Source organism: Jatropha curcas, chromosome 6 (assembly GCF_041381405.1).
Source record: "Jatropha curcas cultivar XTBG-Jc1 chromosome 6, XTBG_Jcur_1.0, whole genome shotgun sequence".
Classification (NCBI taxonomy): domain Eukaryota; kingdom Viridiplantae; phylum Streptophyta; class Magnoliopsida; order Malpighiales; family Euphorbiaceae; genus Jatropha; species Jatropha curcas.
Window position 1 is genome coordinate 28,401,256 of NC_143156.1, and position 24,079 is coordinate 28,425,334.

Here is a 24,079-nt window from a genome sequence, read left to right on the forward strand (position 1 = left end):
TCTCTTTTGTTGAAGAAATCTTAGACCATTAATTAATATAATATTTAATTAATTAATCTAATAATAATATTTTTGAACATATTGAATAACTCCAACTAAGTGCAAAATTGACAAAGTATATTGTAGAATTCTTTTCTACTTATCATTCTCTTTCTCTCTCTATTCTTAGTTATCTGACATGGGATAAATGGTTTAAATGTGTGTACATATATTTTACACAAATATATTCAAAGGAAGATTAAAAGAAATATCAAATTTCACATAAACTATTAGATCAATTAAATATTTATTATTTTTATTATTGTATGAGATTTTTTTACCTTTATTGCCATAATCCAATCATTTCTAAGAGTATTATAAAAGAAAAATATCACATATTCTTTTTGACAATAAAAAAAATATTAGGTAACTATTTTTTATCTTAGATAATCATCTATAACAAAAAGAAAGTGAAGGAAAAAATTAATTAAATATTCTCATATACACCACTTTATCATTTATTATTTTTCCATAGAAAGAACTATATAAAAAAATTAAATAACAGAATATTTATATGTAATATAATTTCAAAAATTTATATTTAAAAATTTATTCTATTTGAAAATTTATTTTTAAAAAATATATCCAATCAAATCATACAAATAGAAAGAAAAAAGAGTATTAATAAAAAATACATTTTTTCTTTGTTTATCTCCCTCCTAAATAAAATACTTTAAATTATATTCAAAATGAAATTAAATAAATAATAAATTCAAAAAATAAAATATAAAAATTTCAAATGTCTTATTTATCATATATATTTATTAAAAAATAAATTAAAAAATAAATTATATCCAATCAACTTAAACTATAATTTTTTAATTGGTCATCATTAAGACTATTTTAGAACATTTCAAAATTTCATTAAGGGTGATATAGGTAATCTCATTATTCCCCCTCATTCCCACTTCTATATATAGTATAGATTATAGTTATAATTAAATCTAATTCTTAAATTGTGTCTTTGCTATAAATGGAACAATTTAATTTCGTGCATTGCAATTTCATTGAATAGCATAATTAGTAGCATCATAGAAGCAACTAGTTAAGTTAATGAGTCAACATTTGTTTTGTTAGAATTTCAAAAAATAAAAAAAAAATAAAAAAAAAGAGAAAAATGTTAGTTTTTGACTTTTTTTACAAATTTACAATTATATCAAGCTAAACATACGTAGGTATCAGTTAGTTAATTTGAATTTTATTTCAAGTGACAAATCAAGTGTGACTTTAAAATTATTTTACATATACAGACACACACAGAAAAAAGAAGAGAAAAACAACAAAAAACAGAGAGGAAATTATAGCTTAAAAAATTGAAAAGAGCTTTTTTGTAGATGTTCCAAGTAGCGCATTTGATTCTGGTGCAACAGAAGAGATCTCTTCTTTCCACTTGGCATGCAAATGCACCATCTGCTTATTCATCATTTTATTTACCGAACAAAGTCCAAAGTTCATCATGAAATAAAAATCTTGTTAATTTGATAAGAAGACAGATATTAAAACTTACCTTTAGAAAGCAATTCCATTCACTAATTTCTTCTTCTTCTTCTTCTACTTTGATAAGATATACAGGTGTTGTTGATACTTCTTTTCAGCCTTGGATGTCCTTCACCTTCAATCAGCTTCACCAACCAAGCAGGTTTTCTTGTTCTGAACACAAGGTATCCCATTGCGAGACCAAACACTGCTCCAAATGCATATCCCGTGAAAACAGATTTCCATCCAAATCCATTTTGATCAGAGTTTGAATCTTCTTCGCCTGATGGGGTCGTGACTTGTTGCCTTTCACCAGAATTACAAGCCTTTTGCAGTGGAAATCCACACAGTCTTGAGTTTCCTTCATACGAGCTATTATCAAATGTGTTGAACTGAGGGCCTGTAGGTATGGGTCCTTCAAGTTGATTATGCGAAACTCGAAATACTTCGAGGGATGTCAAAGTTGCCAATTGGATAGGAATCCTTCCAGTAAGATTATTTGAAGAGAGGTCTAAAGTTTCCAGATTGGTCAAATTTCCTATTGATGGTTCAATATTGCCTGTGAGATGATTATGAGACATGTTGAGCTGCTTAAGTGCTTTAAGCTTTCCAACTGACTTGGGAAGTTTTCCTGTGAAGTTATTGCCTGACAAATCAATGGTTGTTAAAAGAGTTTGGATTTTCACCAACTCAATGTACAATCCTTTCAATGTCAAGCTCACAGAATAATCATAAGAGGAGTAGTTTGGTGATCCCATGTATGTCATATTCTGATCAACATTGATCATTGCATCGAAATTATTGAAATAATATGAAGGCAAAGGTCCGCTAAAATTGTTGTTGGAGAGGTCCAAAATCCGTAGCTTGGGAAACAGATAGTTGGCAATGGAGTGGCTTTTCACCAAACCATGGAGTCTATTGGATCGTAGCTGTAGAATCTGCAACTTTGGAAGAGTTTATAGAAAAGAAGGGAATGCGTCCTCTATCTCATTGTTGCCCATATCTAAAATTTCCAAATCTTTACAATTGGAAATAGACATTGGAATTTTCCCTTGCAGTTGGTTGCCATTGAAATTCAAATATCTCACGTTACTGCATTCTGAAAATACTTAGGGGAGAACTCCATTAAAGTTGTTCATACCCAGATGTAATACTGAAAGGCTACTGCTGAAGTTTCCCAAACATTGTGGAATGGGACCACTGAAATTGTTACTCGACAGGTCAAGGATTTGGAGTGATTTTAACTAACAAACTGCAGAAGGAATTTCTCCTGTCAATTTCTCATTTGATGAAAGAATGAGAAGCGTCAAGTCCAGCTGATTGAAAATTGAGCTTGGAACTGTGCCAGACAACTTGTTATGGCTCAGATAAGCATATTTTAATGTACTATTATATTTGAATTGACATACTTGACCAGTGAGCAAGTTATTAGACAACCGCAAGTACCATAGGCTAGAGAGCCTACAAATATCTGAAGGAATTGGACCACTAAAATTATTGTATGAAAGGGACAAATATCGGAGTTGGTTACAGTTTCCAATGAAAGATGGAATTGGACCATTGATATTGTTGCTTTCCATACTTAAAATGGAGAGCTGACTAAGGCTTGCAAATGAGGGAGGAATTGGGCCACTAAAATTATTGTATGAAAGGACCAAATATCGGAGTTGGTTACAGTTTCCAATGAAAGATGGAATTGGACCATTGATATTGTTGCTTCCCATATGTAAATAGAAGAGCTGGCTGAGGTTTGCAAATGAGGGAGGAATTAGGCCAATAAAATTATTGCATGAAAGGTTCAGGTACTTGAGTTTGTCAAGTTTTCCAATTGAGGATGGAAATGGGCCACTGAAATTATTGTGTGCAAGATCCAATGCAATTAGTTTGGATAGATTACCAAACAATTCAAGATTAGACCCTATAAAATTGCAACTATTGAGTTCCAATACTTGCAACAACTTCAAATTCTTGAAGAATTCATTTTCTAAATAAATTGGAATTTTAGTCGAAGAAAGTGACAAGTACGTGAGTGAGATACTCCAATTTGATATAAAAAGTGAGCTAGTGAGACCTTCATTCCTTGATAAATCAAGGATTTCAAGGTTTGGAAGTTGAATTGTATTGTTTGGAAATATTCCTCTTAATCCAGAAGATGAAAGTGTGAGAGATGACAAAGAAGAAGATAAATTGATAAATGAATTAGGTGAAACCAAAGAGAGATTTGTACTCCCCAAGTCCAACTCTTGCAACTTGGTAAAGATTCGAACAAGCTTGTTAAAGCTAGTAGTTGTTTGTATTAAAAGACTGTTCCAAGAAAGATCAAGAGAAATCAAATTAGATAGTTGACCGATTTCTAATGGAATTTGACCAACGAAATTATTATTCGATGGGTCCAACTCAATGAGTTTTGATAAATTACCAAACAATGCAAAATTAGACCTAATGAAATTGCAACTTTCAAGTTGCAGTGATTCCAGCAAATTTAGATTTTTGAAAAATTCATTTTCTAAATATACTAGAATTTCAGTCCGAGAAAGAGACAAATGGTACAGTGAAAGACTCCAATTTGACGATGGAAAAGAGTACGCTAAGTCTAAGACTTCGAGATGTGGAAGCTGAATTATACTGTCTGGAAATTTCCCTCTTAACCCAGAAGATGAGAGTCTGAGGGAGGACAAAGAAATAGATAAATTGATAAAGGAATTAGGAGAAACGAAAGACAGGTCTGCACCGCTCAGGTCCAATTCTTGCAACTTGGTTAAGTTTCGAATAAGTTTTTCAAAACTAGCAATTGTTTCTAATGTCAAACGAAAGTTCTGGGAAAGATCAAGAGAAACCGAATTGGATAGCTGACCGATTTCTAATGGAATTTGGCTATCAAAGTTTGAATGATTTAGATTGAGGTGTGTCAAGCTCAACAAATGGCCGATTTGAGATGGAATTATGGAGCCTCTGAAATTATTGCAAGAGACATCTAGTTTTTGAAGATGATGAAGAGCGAAAAGAGAATTATTAGAATGGAAGTTATCGTAAAGCATACTGCTAGAAAGGTTAAGCCCAATCACATAGCCAGTATTAAAGTCACAGCTGACACCATCCCAAAAGAAGCAACAATCCGTGCCCTCTTTCCATGAATGTGTCTTGGGATAAGAATTAGTAAAAGGATCATAACTCCTAATGGAGAAGGAGTTTTTGAATTGGAGCAAGGCATTGCTTTGATCAAGCTGCAAACTACATTTGAGAAAGGGAATTTGTAATATTTGAAGAAAGAGATTGAAAATGGAAGTGAAATAGAAGGAGGCAGAGAAATTGAAAATGCCACAGTAAGCAACCAAATCCCATGTTTTGTGTTTGCCAAATTTAATTATGATCAATTTCAGCATATATCACTCCCTATTTATAGACCACATGATTCCCTATTTGTTTGAATCATGATAATGTTCTCTCTCCTTTTTTTTTATAATTATTTTAAACATTCGCTCTTTAATTTCTACCACTTAGTGCAAGAGCCACTGTAATTCTATTCTATTTTTATTATTATTATAAATTACACTATACTTTGTTTCATAATTTCTTTTAATAATTAGAATAATTTACTGTAATTATTTTTAACAAATGTGGATTATATAGATTGGTGGAGTTGAAATCTCAAGATTAATGAAGAATAATTAAGAAATTTAAATTTTATCTTTTAGAAATTACGTTGGTTTCTGTTTCTACACTATCGATCTTTTTCTCAAGGTTTTTCATTTTCTTTTTAAAGAATCCTCAAGGTTTTCAAAAAAAAAAATTAGAATAATAAGCTAGACTGATATTTTTCATATTTTTGAACACCTCATTATTAAAATCAAAATAAAATAAAAGTACATCCAAGAAGGCAAGAACTTTTCAAGTCTTGCATGCATGCACCATATGGAAAAAACTTGTCTACATCCGTGCATGAACTTATTTATAAACCAAACAAATGAAATTATAAATTTTTTAAAAATTATTTCGACTTTTTTTTTCCAAATATATGATCAGAAATACTCTCATTCCAATAAAAATACTAAATTTTATTAGTTTAATTTATAGATGAGGATATAAACAGAGTCTAAATAAGTTTTTTCCTGCACCATATGCCACGTAGGGATGTTATTAGAGTATCGATCTGTATCTTTGGGCAAAGGATGAAATTTATTTGCCTTTCACTTATAACCCTCTAATTAAAAAAGTCGATCAACAAGTGAATAGTTAAGCTTGAAAACGACTAGATTGAAGTGTTGTGTCAATTTCAGTCACTGTCTGGAGACTTATGCAAGTCTTTCTTTGCCTCTAAATTCTTTGATAAGTTAACCATTATGCTACGTTTTCTTTACCGTCATGCAAATATAATATAAGCCTTCCTACCTCAATATTCATCCAAACCATAATTTTTTAATGAATATGATATTTAAAATCTACAAACTAAGAAATTCGTAGCTAAACTTTGTCTGGATGTCACTTGTGAAGTAGATGGAAAAAGAAAAACAAAAGTAGAGAAAAATGTTGGTTTTGACAATAGTTACGATCGAATTGACAATTACATTAAGAAAAATGATGATTTAATTACTATAACTGGCTAATAATAATTCTTTTTTTAGTTTAATGGTAAAGTGTTACATCGTGTATATATAATAAGGTAAAATGATGATTTTGAAGGTGAGTTCAAATTTCTTTTAACATTATATATCTTAAATATTATATTAGTTTAAGTTTAATCTTAAATTTCATGAACAAAACAAATATAAATTAAAAAATAAGTGCAGACATTATAAGTAAAGAAAAAAAAAATATATTTGGTCATCATTCTCTTATAGTTATCTCAATAATTATTATATAAGGATATATCAGGAAAATAATTCAATGGACAAAAGTATTCTGATTAATTTTTATTATTTATTAAATTATTAAGTTTTTGTTATTTGTTAAGCTATTTATATTTATTAGTATTAGTACTCTATTGAGAATTATGTTGATAAGGATTTCATATGCTTATTACATGCAAATGTTTATTTTGCAAATCACTATAATCCTCTGATTAAAAGACAATCAGATCTTGTTCTAGAGATTGTGTTTGAGTTGTGTAACAACAGTGATCATGTTACTATTTATTAGGTTAGGAGATTTCTTGTTTCTATACTGGTTTTCATATTTAGTTTGAGATTTCTTCTCACATCGACGCTCTTCTCATATTGAATCTCTTTTTATTTCTGGTTCTATTCATTAACGAAGTTTCCTCTTCTTCTTTTAAAAAAAAGACAATCAACAAGCGAATTGTTAGAATTTAGAAGGACGAAATTGAAACATCTGGTCAAAATCAGTCGCTCTTTGAAGACTTATGCAAGTCTTTATTTGCTCCACAATTCTTTAACAAGTTAACCATTATGCTATGTTTTCATTCCAGCCAAGCAATTTTAATCTTAAAGTCCAGCCAATGACAAGTCTTCACGAATCAAATTTCCTTCAACCATCATTATGGTCTACTAATTGAAAAATTCATAGATAGAATCTGTCTGGTACGTGACGTGTAGATTAAACTAAAGATTTGTTCGGCAAATTTAGCTATTTTAGTAGCTATTAGTTATTTAATAGTTATTAGTTGTTTTAATAGCTGTCAGATGTTAGTTGTTACTTTTAGCTAAGTAACAATTAAAAGCAAAAGTGTTTTGATACAAATAACTGTTTGATTGACAATTAAATTTAAAATAACAAAAAAAGATATTGAAATATAGTCAATAAGAATTTATAGGTGGAGGTTTAACCATGTGGATTGTGGCCTGAACTTCCATATAATTGGAGATGTGGGGGATGAAATGGGGCTTGGTACCATTGTTGGGTCATGCTCATTTTCCCTAATAAATGTTCCAGCTTTTGCCTTTTTCTTATCTCCCATTTTCAGGGACATACATTAATTTCAAATACTAACTGAAAATATGTATATAATGAACAATCATACAAAATATATCTTACATTTAGAATAAGTATCCACGTGTTTATATTTTTCTTTGCCATTCGTAAAACTAAAATTTTAAAATTAGTTAATCATGTGATAAATCAATTATGATACTGAGGTTATTTAGTGTCTATTTGGTTCCGTGATTATAGTTGCGACATTTTTTTTTTTTTGGAGTCAAATAAAACTTTTTAAATTTTAGAGGGGTTAAATATAGTTTTTTATATTTTTAAGGATCAAAATATAATTTTGTTTAAATACCACGCACCTTAGGTCCGTCCTTATGGAACTCCGCCTTTGATTATAGTCAACATTTGGTAGCTACTAATTAGTGGCTATCTGTTAAAAGGCTCATGCAATAATTGTAATTATAAATTTCAATTTTTAATGTTTTTAAGTTAAATACTCCTTAATATTAAAACACTATTCTAATTTTTGAATTATACAACCTTATTAACTTACCCTTTGTTTGGATGAGATTGTTTTTTTAAGGAGAAAAATAACTACGTAAATTATCTAGTTAAATGTATTGTCCTTTATTTAGAAAAGAGGACGAAAATATTGATTTCAATTATTTTTCACTCAGATCTACATGTTTTAAATTTTTCCAATTTGAAGAGAAAATAATGGAGAAAAATGAAAATCTCATTTATTTTTATTAAATTATCCAAATACCTCAAATCAATTAACTAACTTTAACCCTTCTTAAATAACTTACTATTTAAATGAGAATCAAATTGGCGATTTTTAATATAAATATTTTTTTCTCTAAAACTTTGTCATTTCCAAATGAAATTTATTTTCTTTCCTTTATTCTATCCAAACACGGAATAAAAAGTGACCATTGATTCAAAATTCATAATCCATCATTATTTTCCTTCTTTCAATATTTCTTTCATCTCGTCTGTAAACAAAGATTAGAGTTAAAACCCTAAACTCTAATTGTTTATCCCTTATTCAAACATACTTTTAGGGTTTGTTCAAAATACAATTATGTATATTGTTGACAAATTGTTTTATAATGTTTAGGATGAAGGGAACTTACCATGCGATAAGTTAAAAGAAAAGTCAATTTTTTCAGAGAAAATATATATAAAACACAGTTTAAGAATGATTAACAACTCAATACCAAACTAAGCTTCAAGATTATTTGGAAAAAAAAAAAAAAAGGAAAACCTAAGATTAAAGAAATATTTATCGATATTAATTATCTTTCTATATAAAAAATAAAATTCCACTAATATGTACCATAGCTTTGGTGTGGATGATTCGATTATTAATTCAATTAATTTAACAGATATGATGTTAAAAGTCATAATTATTTTCATCTTTTGTGTTTAGAGTTATTGAACAGTTGCTTAATTTGTATTTACAAGATTGAATAATTAATTGATTTAATTAATTAACAATGTAGAAAGATTTATGATAAAATTATAAGTAATGAAATTACTCAGATAATTAAGGTATAAAATGAAATTTATTGCATTTAAAGAATTGATAAATTGAAATTAGAAGTGATTAATTACCTATTATTTGGTTTAATAATTTAAATTATACTCTAGAGAATAAAAAAGAACCATTTGCTACTATTATTGTATTTTTTTAAAAATATAATTCATTAATAATAATATTAAGTATTATAAATTCTCATATGGATCCATATGAATAAAAATAATCATATTTATGATATCATTAATTTTATTTTAATTTAATTCCAATTCTATGAATATTTAAATAATAAATAATTAATATTAAAATCAAACTCAACAACAAATTAAAAGATAATCAATTAAAAATATAAAATAAAACCCAAAATCAAATGTAAAATCAAGCCAGCTTATAGGATTGGATTTGGCAAACCAGACTTTTATTTTTGCATGAATATAATCTTTATCCAACTTTTTTAACTAAAATTTCTTAGTAATGGACAAAATAATGCTATCATTTTGGCCCCATCACCATGCAAATTACAGACAATATGAAGATAAAAAGTATTTTCGATTCCTTCTAGTGACAGCAAAATTATAGAAAATGCAATATCAATTTCCAAAATTTTTACTGTTCTTTGTTGTTGAATATAAAAATCTTGAAAGGTTATGGTGATTTCTGATCACTAATTGATCAACAAAGGTCAAAACTAAGTCCATGCCAGTAAATTTGTTTGGTTATCGGGAAATAAATTAGGGCACCTAACTCTGTCCCTTTGTAATTTTGGTATGAGACAAGAAATCCCAACAACTTACATCTCATGGACCCTTAGAAAAGAAATTCACAATTCATAGGGATGGGAGACTGAAACCAGTCTAGTGAAAGGCCAACAATTATTTATGTACTGTGTGTTTTCTTTCCACATATTATAAGAATTTGTAAAATATTTGAATTTTACTTCAATTTACATTTTAAATATTATAAAGTAATATTTGTATAAAGTTATTTTTATCATAGTGAAAATTGAAAAAAAAAAGGGGTAAAAAAACCAAATCAATGGTTAAGAAGTGAATCTCATATTGAAAAATAATAATAGAAATCAAAGGACTTATAATTAAACTCACTTATTTTTGAGCTCGTATATATTGGCCATGTCTTTTAATTATAAAATCAAATTCTTCCAAAGTTTTTGAAGTTAATAAATTAGTTTTCAATTTAATATGTTAAGGGATATGACCCCACTCTCGTATATCAGATATAGGCCTGAGTTGCAAGCAAATGTGTAACACTATTCGTTGACCGTCTAACACATTTCAGCTAAAACACGAGATATAACATTCAGAGAGTTATTCAAGATGACATTACAATCACAGAAAATCACATTGTTTAAATTAAACATGCTTTTTTTTGAATGCAGAGGAATTGGTGAAACCAAATAAAAAAATATGAGGCTTTGTAGGGTGGGCATTACCCAAAATGAATTTAGCAAATCAGAAGGAAGAATAATTGCAATTCAGTTGCCCTCATTTGTTTTGGATTTCACTTGCTTTAGCAAAGACCTAGTTCCATGAAAATACTTGTTGAGGAAGAAGAACAATCCTTAATTGAAGCAAAGAGAAGAAAGAAAGAAGAAAGTGTTTGAAAAAAAAAAAAAGAAAAGATATCTAACAATCTTTTGTGTTTAATCCTCATTTTCGCTGGTTGCTCACGTTTAGACTTAATTGATTTGGATTGAAGTATGATTATATTCAGTGATGGAAGGACAGAATATCAGGGGTGACCTAAACTCTAAATTTCTAAAAATTTTCAATTTTATACCTTAAAATATAATACTTTTTAATTTATACCCTTGAACCTCCGGTTCCGGTCCGGTTCCGGTTCCGGCACGGTTCAGCACGGTTCCGGCGAACCGACGGTTCAAATTACGGTTCCGATTCGGTTTCGGCATTACGCAAATTTTTAAAAAAATAATAAAATTTTGATTTCGAATTCATGAATAAATAATAATTTTAAAATGTTTAAATTTTGTTAACTAAATAAATTATTATAAAATTTGAAAACAAAAACTTCTATTAATTTAGAACTATTATTACATTAAATTTACAAATTTTGCTAACTCACTAATATAGAAAATTATAATTTTTTTATTTTGGGCTTGAATTAAATTAAAATTGAAAATTTTTAATTTAATTGCCTACGTATCCTCTTGAAAATTAGAGAAAATCAAAGCCCATATAGTTCCTTTTTTTTATTACATTGGAAAATAACCTCCCAATTATTACAATTAATTTTAGTCATCGGTGCCACTAGTCTCCGTTAATGAGTCGGAATCATCATCGTCGCTTGAATTTTGCTGGTCTTGAGTTCTCAATGCCGCTCTAGTCCAATCGTCAACACACTCTTGCATTTCCACATTATTTGGCGATAATCTTGACCGTGTTGGATCTAAAATTTGTCCACCCGCACTAAAAGCTTGTTTCACTGCAACAGTAGAAATTGGACAAGCAAGAATATCTTTTGCAATTGAAGCTAAGACTGGAAAGCGATTTGCATGCTTTTTCCACCAACCCAAAATATCAAATTTTGTTGGGTCTTCATTCGCATCATCACCTAAAAACTCAAAATCTGTGCTAATATATGTCTCAATTTTTGTGTATGAATATGGACCCTCTCTTGATTTTTTTGAAACATTTTGCATGAAGGTAAATTGTGTAGAATGAAATTTAGTGGATTGTGTAGTTTGTGGATCTGATACTTGAGGAAGGGGAGATACTAATTTAGAATACTCATCATACAATTGACGGACATACCTTAAAACATTATTAGTAAGAGAAAAATAATCTGCCTCAATATTAAAAGATCCATAATAAAGACGAAAAAATTCTTGTAATGCAACTAATTTAAATCTAGGACAAAGAAAAAATGCAACTAAATTTAAATTCGGAATTTCAGTATAATATTTTAACCATTTAGTTTTCATCATGAATATACATTCTTGTAAATCATCATCATTTTCATTTTCAATTATGGCACTACTTATGGCCAAACAATGAAATGGAAATAAATGGGAGGTAGGATAATAAACACCACTAAAAATTCTCGTACAATTTTCAAAAACTTGCAAAATATCTAATATTTTTTTGCAAATAGTCCAATTGGTTGGATAAAGTTGAAAATGTGATGCATGCAATTGCATAAATGAAGAAAGAATATCTTTATATTCATAAGACTCATTTAACATTTTATAAGTTGAATTCCACCTTGTAGGAATATCTCTTGAAAATTTTTTATATTTTTTTCCCATAGAATGACAAAAATTTTTAAATTCTTTTCTAACATATCCATGTGTCCATAAATGATTTAAAGCATTTTTTATTGGACGTAAAAATACATTTAATGTTGTTAATGCATCTTGAACACATAAATTTAAAATATGACATGCACATCTAGTGTGAAAAAACTGTCCACCAAATTTAAGTTGACAAAGAGTTTTTAATTCATTTATTGATGCGGTATTTGCACTGGCATTATCAAAACCAATTGTAAAAATTTTTTTAGTCAAACCATATTCTTCTAAAATAATATTTAACATAGTAAAAATATTATGTGCGGTGTGAGAGTCATCAAAAACTCTAAGTGCAATAATTCTTTTTTCAAGTTTCCATTCATTATTAATCCAATGGGATGTAACACCCATATAAGAATGAGTTTGCCAAGCATCACACCAAATATCACAACAAATGGCAATTTTACCATTAAAATTTGCAAATACATACCTTAAAATTTCTTTTTCTTTTAAATAAATAGATAAAATATATAGTCCTTTTAAGTGTATTCCTAGGTATTTTTTTTGCTAAAGGATTTAATGCTTTTTTACAATAGTTATTAAATCCAATTTTTTCACCAAATGAAAAAGATAATCGTTCCATACAAACCATTTTAGCCATTTCAATTTTATTAGTTTCATCACTATATTTAAATAGAGGAGTGTTAGGATCACCATACCTTGATGACGATAATTGAGTTTGAGTTACATCCATTCCTACCTCACTTGGATGATGTGATTTTAAATGCCTATTGAGAGTACCATATCCTCCTCCAAGCTTGAATGCATATTCTTTTTTGCAATAATTACATCGAACCGCATTGATTTCTCCATTATCTTGAACAATTTTTGCAAAGTGCTTCTTGAAAATATCTGATTTTGGTGGTTTACCTATTGAAACATTAGGAGATATTGCTTATTGTGGTGAAAAATCAATCAATGGATCATTTGAATCAATTTCTTCCACGCTTTGAGCAACTCGCTTTTCCTTGGAGCTTTGTGAATTGTGTGCCATAATTTTAAATGGAATTATGGAAAAAAAAAAAGAATAAATGGAATATGAAATTAATGGAATTTAGAATTGGATGTATGAAAATAAAGCAATATTAAGAAGAGGAGAGATAGAATATAATTGGTTTTGAAAAAAAATAATCAACTCATCATATTTATACATATTTTTCATTTATGTAGTTTCCCAAATTGTCCCTTATAACAGAAAAAAAACAATTATATTTTTGGATAATTTAGTAAATTATAATAAATAAATAATTAAATTATAATAAAATAATTATATCCGTTTGAAGTTTTAAGTGTTGTGTAACAGTAAATTGTTAATTGTATAGTTATTAGTTAATTTGTAAAAAGAACGTTATTTGTAAAAAAAAGTGAAATGATTAGCTTTTAAAAAAAATGAAATGATGATGCTTCATTTTTTTAAACCAAAATGATGATGTTTTTTCACTTTGCAACAAATAATTTTGTTTGTAAATTCGGTTCAAACCGGACCGAAACCGCTGGTTAACCGCCGGTTTCGGGCCGGTTCAGGTTCATTTTTTAACATTCACATGAACCTTAACCGGCCCTTGAACTGTCGGTTCCGGTTCAAAATTTTGAACCGTCGGTTTCGGTCCGGTTTCGGTTCGTCTATAGTACGGTTCGGTTCCGGTTCGGTTCCGGTTAGAACCGAACCGGTGGCCATGCCTATCCATCGCTTTTGTTTGTTACAGTTTTGAGATCACTTTTTTGTTCTTCAAGGATGATTTAATTGAAGTGAAATCAACATTGGATATCTTTTTGTTTGTAATCTATTGCAAAACCAGCAAAGGAGTGAAGTTAACATCAATTTTTCATTTTTTTCTTCAAAAATTTTGCTAAAGAGTTGTAAATTACGTGCAATTTGCATAGACCCTCAGAGACTTTTAAAAGTATTTAGACGACCCTGCAGGTGAGAATGGCTTGATTGAAGACTTGTTCAAGTCTTTGTTTGCCCCCAGTCCTAAACTCCTTGATAAGTTAGCCATTAGAGTCCCACCAAAAAGACTTGCACAAGTCTATGACAGGCTTTTTTGACGGCTTATATTTTCTCCAATCATAAATATTAATGAATGTTGATATTTCAAGCCTTCAAAATTTTCCATTTCTGAAGTGTGAAGTGCTCTCGTCAGGGTGTGACATGGTCTATGACACCAGAATACAATTTGTTTAATATCAAAATTAAACGGATTAAAGTTGAATTTATGTAAATTCGTGTCATAAACGAGTGATCCACATATGACACAAGTTTTAAGCGGATCGTGCTACGAATTGACTCATCTAATCCGTCTAACTATTTATTTTAAGATAAAAATGTAATTTATATATATAGAGAGAGAGTTATGTGGGCTATACATATTATAATTGTCGTGTTTTGATCCGTATATGATCCATTTAATTAAATTTGATTGACTTTTTTGACTCATATATGAGCTATTTAATTAAACGGATTACACGTATCGTGTTTATGTTACTCGTTTTATTTTTGTGTTGTACTTATGTTTAAATATTTGACACAATTATTAAGCAGGTCGTATTTATATTGACCTAATCGTATCACGTATTAAGAGGGTTTGTGTCTAACCCGACATGCCAACCTATTTTCACACCCCGAGCCACATTTTAGTTTCCATGTGGATCATAAGTTAAATTATTGGGAGTCAAACAATTATCAATTTTGTAACTTTAGTAACACAAGTATTAAGAACGTGCTTTGCACGTTGAACTTATTGTTCCTACTCGTTTTTTTATTTTTTCTAAATATAATTTATTGATTTTTCTATAATATAATAAAAATGATAATAAATTACTGAATAAAAAAATAAGTATATTAATGAGGTGTTTTTAGTCAATATTTTATTGTAAATATTATAATATATGTGTAGACAAAATGAATGAATATTGAAAAAAAAAATCAAAATTGAATGACAAAATAAAACTTTATGATTGAATTGATATAGAAAGTAAAAATAATCATATCTCAAGTAAAATAATATCTTTAAAATTAAAAAGTAAAATGATAGAAGAAAAGTTTTTGACATATAATAATAAACTCTATAGACAAAGAAAAATAAAATTATTATGGTGATTTTTTCTGTAAGTATTAAATATTTATAGTGGTAGTCTATAGTAAATTGGTATTTTAATAAGATTCCTAACCGAGTTATATCATCATTCATAAATTATTCATAATTAAGATATTATTCATACGTCTTATCTTCAACTATTGGAAGTACAATAATAAATTTAAATAATAAGTACTGATTTTTTAATTCTTTTAATTGAATTATTTTTATTATTTTTTTATAATTAATTATTTTATTAATAGTTTAATTTGAACTATTTTAAATTTTTTAGTAATTTAAATTAATATAAAATAAATTTATATAATTTTCTATCAATTGAGTTGAAATATTTTGACATATACTTCATGCTTCTTAATTGAATCTTCAACTTCATTTGATAATTGATTTTTATTTTAAAATCAGGGTAAAAAAAATTTTCGGTTTTCTATTTTTATATTTCCTAGTTTTATATGTTTAATTGAACAGTAGTAACCAATCTAATTAAAAATTATTATATAATTTTAGTCAATCAATGAAATTAAAAGTTTTCTAATTAGGATTAGACTAAATTACATTAATGATATTGTTAATCAATCAATTAAACGCAAATAAAATTTAGAATTCCTACATATAAAAAATAATGATTTACTATTATATTATAATTTGAATATTGAAATTTCTATGGTTACCTTACTTCTATCGAAATACTTGAAATTAAAAAATAAAAAATAAAAGATGTTATTTTAATAAATATTAGTTTTATAGTCCTAATAAAATATAAAATAAAAGAAGGAAGAAAAGAGAAAAAGACACAATACAGATAATCAATTTATGGTTACAACTTTAGCAACGGATAAAAATTCCATTGCTAAACTATTTGTGTATCCATTTCCCAACTCTTAGCAACGGAAGAAGAAGAAAATTCTGTTAATTAATAAAAATCAATTCAGGTTATCACTTTACAAACGGAAATGTATTCCGTTTCTAACTTGTTTGTAGAAACCAACGAAACAAACAAGATTTGTTAATTAATTAAAATAATCTGATTAAGGAAACTAATATAAGTAATCCAATTAAAAATTATTATATAATTTTAATCAATCAATAAAATTAAAATTTTTTAATTAGAATAGGATTAAATTATTTTTAATGATATTTTTAATCAACCAATAAAATATCAATAAAATTAACAATTTTCTAATTAGAACAAGACTAAATTATCCTTAATAATATTTTTATTCAATTATTAAAATTAAAAATATGTAAGAGTACTTACCACAAGAAGAAAATATGATTACAAACTCAATAATTAAATTGACAAAGGCTTTATATAATAATTCTTAATAGTTAAAAGCAATAAATTCTTGATAGTTAAAAGTAATTAAAACTATATATATATATATATATATAGTGTTATGATATAACAAAATTCTAATTACAATGATATTAAAGGACAAATTCCTAATTAGAATAAGATTGAATTTATAATATTAAATTGGATAATTTAACATTAATGATATTAAATTCCAAATCAAGCAATAAAATTATTAAAGTATTAATTGGAAAATTTTCTGTTAAGAATTAGATTAAACTTCATAATAGAATTTAGATTCAAATAGGAAATTAACATAACTAATCAAAGTTAAACTACTATTATTTTTCAACTAATAAAATTAAATTTTCATAATTTGAATATGACTAAATTATCCTTGATGATATTTTTAATTAACCAATTAAATCAAAAGTTCATAGGGGTGTTTTGGGAACTCATTACCCCTCATTCGTATTTTTATATAGATTAGCAACAGAATTTTTATCCGTTGCTAAAGTAAATTAAATAACATTTTGTATGTATTAATTGTCAAGAGAATACAGATTTCAATTACCTAATACAAACTATATTCACAAAAGTCAATGATGTTTATTCTTATTTTTTTTCAAACTAATGAATTTATTTATTCAAACGTAAGTTATCTTTATTTTTTCAACAAACAAAATTAAAATTCTTAAAGTTTTATGTTCTTACCATATATATCTTATATAATATATAAATTTATCCAATAGAATTTATATTTAAATAGAAAATATATATCCTTAATAATTAAAATTAGCTTTATTTTTTAACCAATAATTTATCAATTTAAAAAAAATAATTCAAATATAATCGATTTAATAAATAAAAAAAATCTAAACTCCAATGAATTTTCGCTTATACTAAATATAGAAAAATATAAATTTATATTTAAATTATATATAATTCATTTAGATCAAATAAGATTCAAATAAAATTGTTAATATTTCATAGGATCCATGAATAATCACAAAAATTTTAATTTTTTACATGTTTGGCCAAATAAGAAAATCATTATATATGATATTATAAAGAAGTTTTGCTTCATAATCTTTAATCAAGTGGCTTTACTTAATAAAATCAGTTGTAACTTTTGAAACTAATTTTAGGTAGATGAGAATACATAATCACTTTAATTTAAAACTATACCGAAATAAATAAAAATTAAAGTGAATTTTCAAAGTGAAAACAGCGTCAAATTAAATATAGTTCAAAATTTAATTAGTTCAATTGATTTTACATGCACTTTTAGGTTGGTCAATTTAAGCCTTTCACTAAAAATAAAAACCGAATAAAAAATTCATTTTATCTGTGCAAACTAAAAATCAACCTAAATCAATTTTACCCGATATTTTAATATCCTTAAAATTAGAAAACATCCCTAAAATTACAAAGGGATATAAGTTCTCTTTTGTTGAAGAAATCTTAAACCATTAATTAATATAATATTTAATTAATTAATCTAATAATAATATTTTGAACATATTGAATAACTCCAACTAACTGTAGAATTGACAAAGTATTTTGTAGAATTCTTTTCTACTTACCATTTGCTTTCTCTCTCTATTCTTAGTTATTCGATATAGGATAAATGGTTTAAATGTGTGTATATATTTCACGCAAATATATTCAAGGGAAGATTAAAAGAAATATCAGATGTCACATAAATTATTAAATAGATTAAATATTTATTATTCTTATTATTGTATAAGATTTTTTTACCTTTATTGCCATAATCCAATTATTTCTAAGAGTATTATAAAAGAAAAATATCACATATTCTTTTTTATAATAAAAAATATTAGGTAACTATTTTTTATCTTAGATAATCGTCAATAAGAAAAAGAAAGTGAAGAAAAAAATTAATTAAATATTCTCATATACACCACTTTATCATTTATTATTTTTTCCATAGAAAGAACTACAAAAAAATAAGTAACAGAATATTTATATGTAATATAATTTCAAAAATTTATATTTAGAAACTTATTCTATTTGAAAATTTATTTTTAAAAAATATATCAAATCAAATCATACAAACATAAAGAAGAAAAAGTATTAATAAAAAATACATTTTTTCTATGTTTATCTCTTTCCTAAATAAAATACTTTAAATTATATTCAAAATGAAATCAAATAAATAATAAATTCAAAAAATAAAATACAAAAATTTCCAATGTCTTATTTATCATATATATTTATTAAAACATAAATTAAAAAATCAATTATACCCAATCAACTAATAAACTGTAATTTTTTAATTGGCCATCATTAAGGGTATTTTAGAACATTTTAAATTTCATTAAGAGTGATATAGGTAATCGCATTACTCTCCCTCATTCCCACTTTTATATAGAATATAAATTATATATATAGTTAAATCTAATTCTTAAATTGTGTGTTTGTTATAAATGGAACAATTTAATTTCGTGCATTGCAATTTCTTTGAATAGCATAATTAGTAGCATCATAGAAGCAACTAGTTAAGTTAATGAGTCAACATTTGATTTGTTAGAATTTCAAAAAATAAAAAAAAAAAAGAGAAAAATGTGAGTTTTTGATTTTTTTTTTGTTACAAATTTACAATTATATCAAGCTAAACATACGTAGGTATCAGTTAGTTAATTTGAATTTTATTTCAAGTGACAAATCAAGTCTGACTTTAAAATTATTTTACATATATAGACACACACAGAAAAAAGAAGAGAAAAACAACAAAAAACAGAGAGGAAATTATAGCTTAAAAAATTGAAAAGAGCTTTGTTGTAGATGTTCCAAGTAGCGCATTTGATTCTGGTGCAACAGAAGAGATCTCTTCTTTCCACTTGGCATGCAAATGCACCATCTGCTTATTCATCATTTGATTTACCTAACAAAGTCCAAAGTTCATCATGAAATAAAAATCTTGTTAATTAGATATGAAGACAGATATTAAAACTTACCTTCAGAAAGCAATTCCATTTACTAATTTCTTCTTCTTCTTCTTCTTTGATAAGATATGCAGGTGTTGTTGATACTTCTTTCAGCCTTAGATGTCCTTCAACTTCAATCAGCTTCACCAACCAAGCAGGTTTTCTTGTTCTGAACACAAGGTATCCCATTGCGAGACCAAACACTGCTCCAAATGCATATCCCGTGAAAACAGATTTCCATCCAAATCCATTTTCATCAGAGTTTGAATCTCCTTCGCCTGATGGGGTCGTTACTTGTTGCCTTTCACCAGAATTACAAGCCTTTTCCAGTGGAAATCCACACAGTCTTGTGTTTCCTTCGTACGAGCTATTATCAAATGTGTTGAACTGAGGGCCCGTAGGTATGGGTCCTTCAAGTTGATTATGCGAAACACGAAATACTTCGAGGGATGTCAAAGTTGCCAATTGGATCGGAATCCTTCCAGTAAGATTATTTGAAGAGAGGTCTAAAGTTTCTAGATTGGTCAAATTTCCTATTGATGGTTCAATGTTGCCTGTGAGATGATTATGAGACACATTGAGCTGCTTAAGTGCTTTAAGCTTTCCAATTGACTTGGGAATTTTTCCTGTGAAGTTATTACCTGACAAATTAATGGTTGTTAAAAGAGTTTGGATTTTCACCAACTCAATTTCAAATCCTTTCAATGTCAAGCTCACAGAATAATCATAAGAGGAGTAGTTTGGTGATCCCATGTATGTCATATTTTGATCAACATTGATCATTGCATCGAGATTATTGAAATAATATGAAGGCAAAGGTCCGCTGAAATTGTTGTTGGAGGTCCAAAATCCGTAGCTTGGGAAACAGATAGTTGGCAATGGAGTGGCTTTTCACCAAACCACAGAGTCTATTGGATCGTAGCTGTAGAATCTGCAACTTTTGAAGAGTTTGTAGAAAAGAAGGGAATGTGTCCTCTATCTCATTGTTGCCCATATCAAAAATTTCCAAATCTTTACAATTGGAAATAGACGTTGGGATTTTCCCTTGCAGTTGGTTGCCATTGAAATTCAAATATCTCACGTTACTGCATTCTGAAAATACTTGAGGGGGAACTCCATTAAAGTTATTCATACCCAGATGTAATACTGAAAGGCTACAGTTGAAGTTTCCCAAACATTGTGGAATGGGACCACTGAAATTGTTACTCGACAGGTCGAGGATTTGGAGTGATTTTAACTCACAAACTGCAGAAGGAATCTCTCCTGTCAATTTCTTATTTGATGAAAGAATGAGAACCCTCAAGTCCACCTCATTGAAAATTGAGCTTGGAACTGTGCCAGACAACTTGTTATGGCTCAGATCAACATAGCTTAATGTATTATTATATTTGAATTGACATACTTGACCAGTGAGCAAGTTATTAGACAAACTCAAGTACATAAGGCTGGAGAGCCTGCAAATATCTGAAGGAATTGGACCACTAAAATTATTGTATAAAAGGTACAAAAATTGGAGTTGGTTATATTTTCCAATGAAAGATGGAATTGGACCATTGATATTGTTGCTTTCCATATATAAATAGGAGAGCTGGCTAAGGTTTGCAAATGAGAGAGGAATTGGGCCACTAAAATTATTGTATGTAAGGTCCAACCAAAAGAGTTTGTCAAGTTTTCCAATTGAGGATGGAATTTGACCAGTGAAATTATTACCACTAAGCCCCAATACAGCGAGTTTGGATAAATTACCAAACAATTCAAGATTAGACCACCCTATAAAATTGCAACTATTGAGTTCCTGTACTTGCAACAACTTCAGATTCTTGAAGAATTCATTTTCTAAATAAATCGGAATTTTAGTCCAAGAAAGTGACAAGTAGCTGAGTGAGATACTCCAATTTGATATAAAAGTGGAGCTAGTGAGACCTTCATTCTTTGATAAATCAAGGACTTCAAGGTTTGGAAGCTGAATTATATTATTTGGAAAATTTCCTCTTAATCCAGAAGATGAAAGTCTGAGAGATGACAAAGAAGAAGATAAATTGATAAATGAATTAGGTGAAACTAAAGAGAGGTTTGTAAACCCCAAGTCCAACTGTTGCAACTTGGTAAAGTTTCGAACAAGCTTGTTAAAACTAGTAGTTGTTTGTATTAAAAGACTGTTCCAGGAAAGATCAAGAGAAATCAAATTAGATAGTTGACCGATTTCTAATGGAATTTGACCAACGATTATTAGACGATAGATCCAACTCAGTGAGTTTTGATAAATTACCAAACAATGCAAGATTAGACCCTATGAAATTGCAACTTACAAGTTGCAGTTATTCTAACAAATTTAGATTTTTGAAAAATTCATTTTCTAAATATACTGGAATTTCAGTCCAAGAAAGAGACAAATGGTAGAGTGAAAGACTCCAATTTGATGTTGGAAAAGAGCCATTGAGGCCTTCATTATACGCTAAGTCTAAGACTTCGAGATGTGGAAGCTGAATTATACTGTCTCGAAATTTTCCTCTCAAACTACAAGATGAGAGTCTGAGGGATGACAAAGAAGTAGATAAATTGATAAAGGAATTAGGAGAAACCAAAGACAGGTTTGCAAACCTCAGGTCCAATTCTTGCAACTTGGTTAAGTTTCGAATAAGCTTGTCAAAACTAGCAGTTGTTTCTAATGTCAAACCAGAGTTAAGGGAAAGATCAAGAGAAACCAAATCGGATAGCTGACCGATTTCTAATGGAATTTGGCTAGCAAAGTTTGAATAATTTAGATTAAGGTGTGTCAAGCTCAACAAATGGCCAATTTGAGATGGAATTATGGAGCCTCTGAAATTATTGCAAGAGAGATCTAGTTTTTGAAGATGATGAAGAGTGAAAAGAGAATTATTAGAATGGAAGTTACCGTAAAGCATACTGCTAGAAAGGTTAAGCCCAATCACATAGCCAGTATTAAAGTCACAACTGACACCATCCCAAAAGAAGCAACAAACTGTGCCCTCTTTCCATGAATCTGTCTTGGGATTAGAATTAATAAAAGGATGATAACTCCCGTCAATGGAGAAGGAGTTTTTGAATTGGAGCAAGGCATTGCTTTGATCAAGCTGGCAAACTACATTTGAGAAAGGGGAATTTGTAATATTTGAAGAAAGAGATTGAAAATGGAAGTGAAATAGAAGGAGGCAGAGAAATTGAAAATGCCGCAGTAAGCAACCAAAACCCATGTTTTGTGTTTGCCAAATTTAATTATGATCAATTTCAGTATATATCACTCCATATTTATAGACCACATGATTCCCTATTTGTTTGAATCATGATAATGTTCTGTCTCCTTTTTCTTTTTTTTCTAATTATTTTAAACATTCGCTCTTTAATTTCTACCACTTAGTGCAAGAGCCACTGTAATTCTATTCTATTTTTATTGTTATTATAAGTTACACTATACTTTGTTTCATAATTTTTTTTAATAGTTAGAATAATTTACTCTAATTATTTTTAACAAAAGTGGATTATAAATTTTATCTTTTAGAAATTATGTTGGTTTCTGTTTCTGCATTATCAATCTTTTTCTCAGAGTTTTTCATTTTTTTTTTGAAAAATCCTCAAGGTTTTCAAAAAAAAAAAAAAAGAATTCAGAATAATAAGCTAGACTGATATTTTTTTGTATTTTTGAACAGCTCATAATTAAAGCCAAAATAAAATGAAAGTACATCTAAGAAGGTAAGAACTTTTCAAGTCTTGCATGCATGCACTATATGGAAAAATTTTGTCTAGATCCGGTGCATGACCTCATTTATAGACCAAGCAAATGAAATTAGGGATTTTTTTAAAAATTATTTCGACTTTTTTTTTTCTAAATGTATGAACAGAAATACTCTCATTTCAATAAAAAATATTAAATTTTATTAGTTTAGTTTATAGGTGGAGATATAAACAGAGTATAAATAAGTTTTTCCCTACGCCATGTACCACGTAGGGATATTATTAGAGTATCGATCCTTATCTTCAGGCAAAGGATGGAATTTATTTGCCTATCACTTATAACCCTCTAATTAAAAAAGTCAATCAACAAGCGAATAGTTAAGCCTGAGAACGACTAGACTGAAGTGTTGTGTCAAATTCAGTCACTATCCGAAGACTTATGCAAGTCTTTCTTTGCCTCTAAATTCTTTGATAAATTAACCATTATGCTACGTTTTCGTTACGGTCATGCAAATGTAATATTCATCGATCATATTTCCTCCAAACCATAATTTTTTAATGAATATGATATTTAAAATCTACAAACTAAGAAATTCGTAGCTAAACTATGTCTGGATGTCACTTGTGAAGTGGATGGAAAAAGAAAAACAAAAGGAGAGAAAAATGTTGGTTTTGACAATAGTTACGATCGAATTGATAATTACATTAAGAAAAACGATGATTTAATTACTATAACTGCCTAATAATAATTCTTTTTTTAGTTTAATGGTAAAGTGTTACATC

At 28.1% G+C, this 24,079-nt stretch overlaps 2 pseudogenes across 1 annotated transcript; both read right to left on the bottom strand.

Moving 5' to 3' along the window:
* Positions 1-1,221: 1,221 nt before the first annotated feature.
* Positions 1,222-4,857, bottom strand: LOC119370491 (uncharacterized; annotated as a pseudogene).
* A 14,451-nt stretch (positions 4,858-19,308) lies between these two features.
* LOC149495875 (receptor-like protein 7) lies at positions 19,309-22,941 on the bottom strand (annotated as a pseudogene). The gene is made up of 2 exons (XR_016321157.1): positions 19,634-22,941; positions 19,309-19,560 (listed from the first exon to the last, which is right to left on the bottom strand). The product of XR_016321157.1 is annotated as a receptor-like protein 7 (transcript).
* Between the last annotated feature and the right edge of the window lie 1,138 nt (positions 22,942-24,079).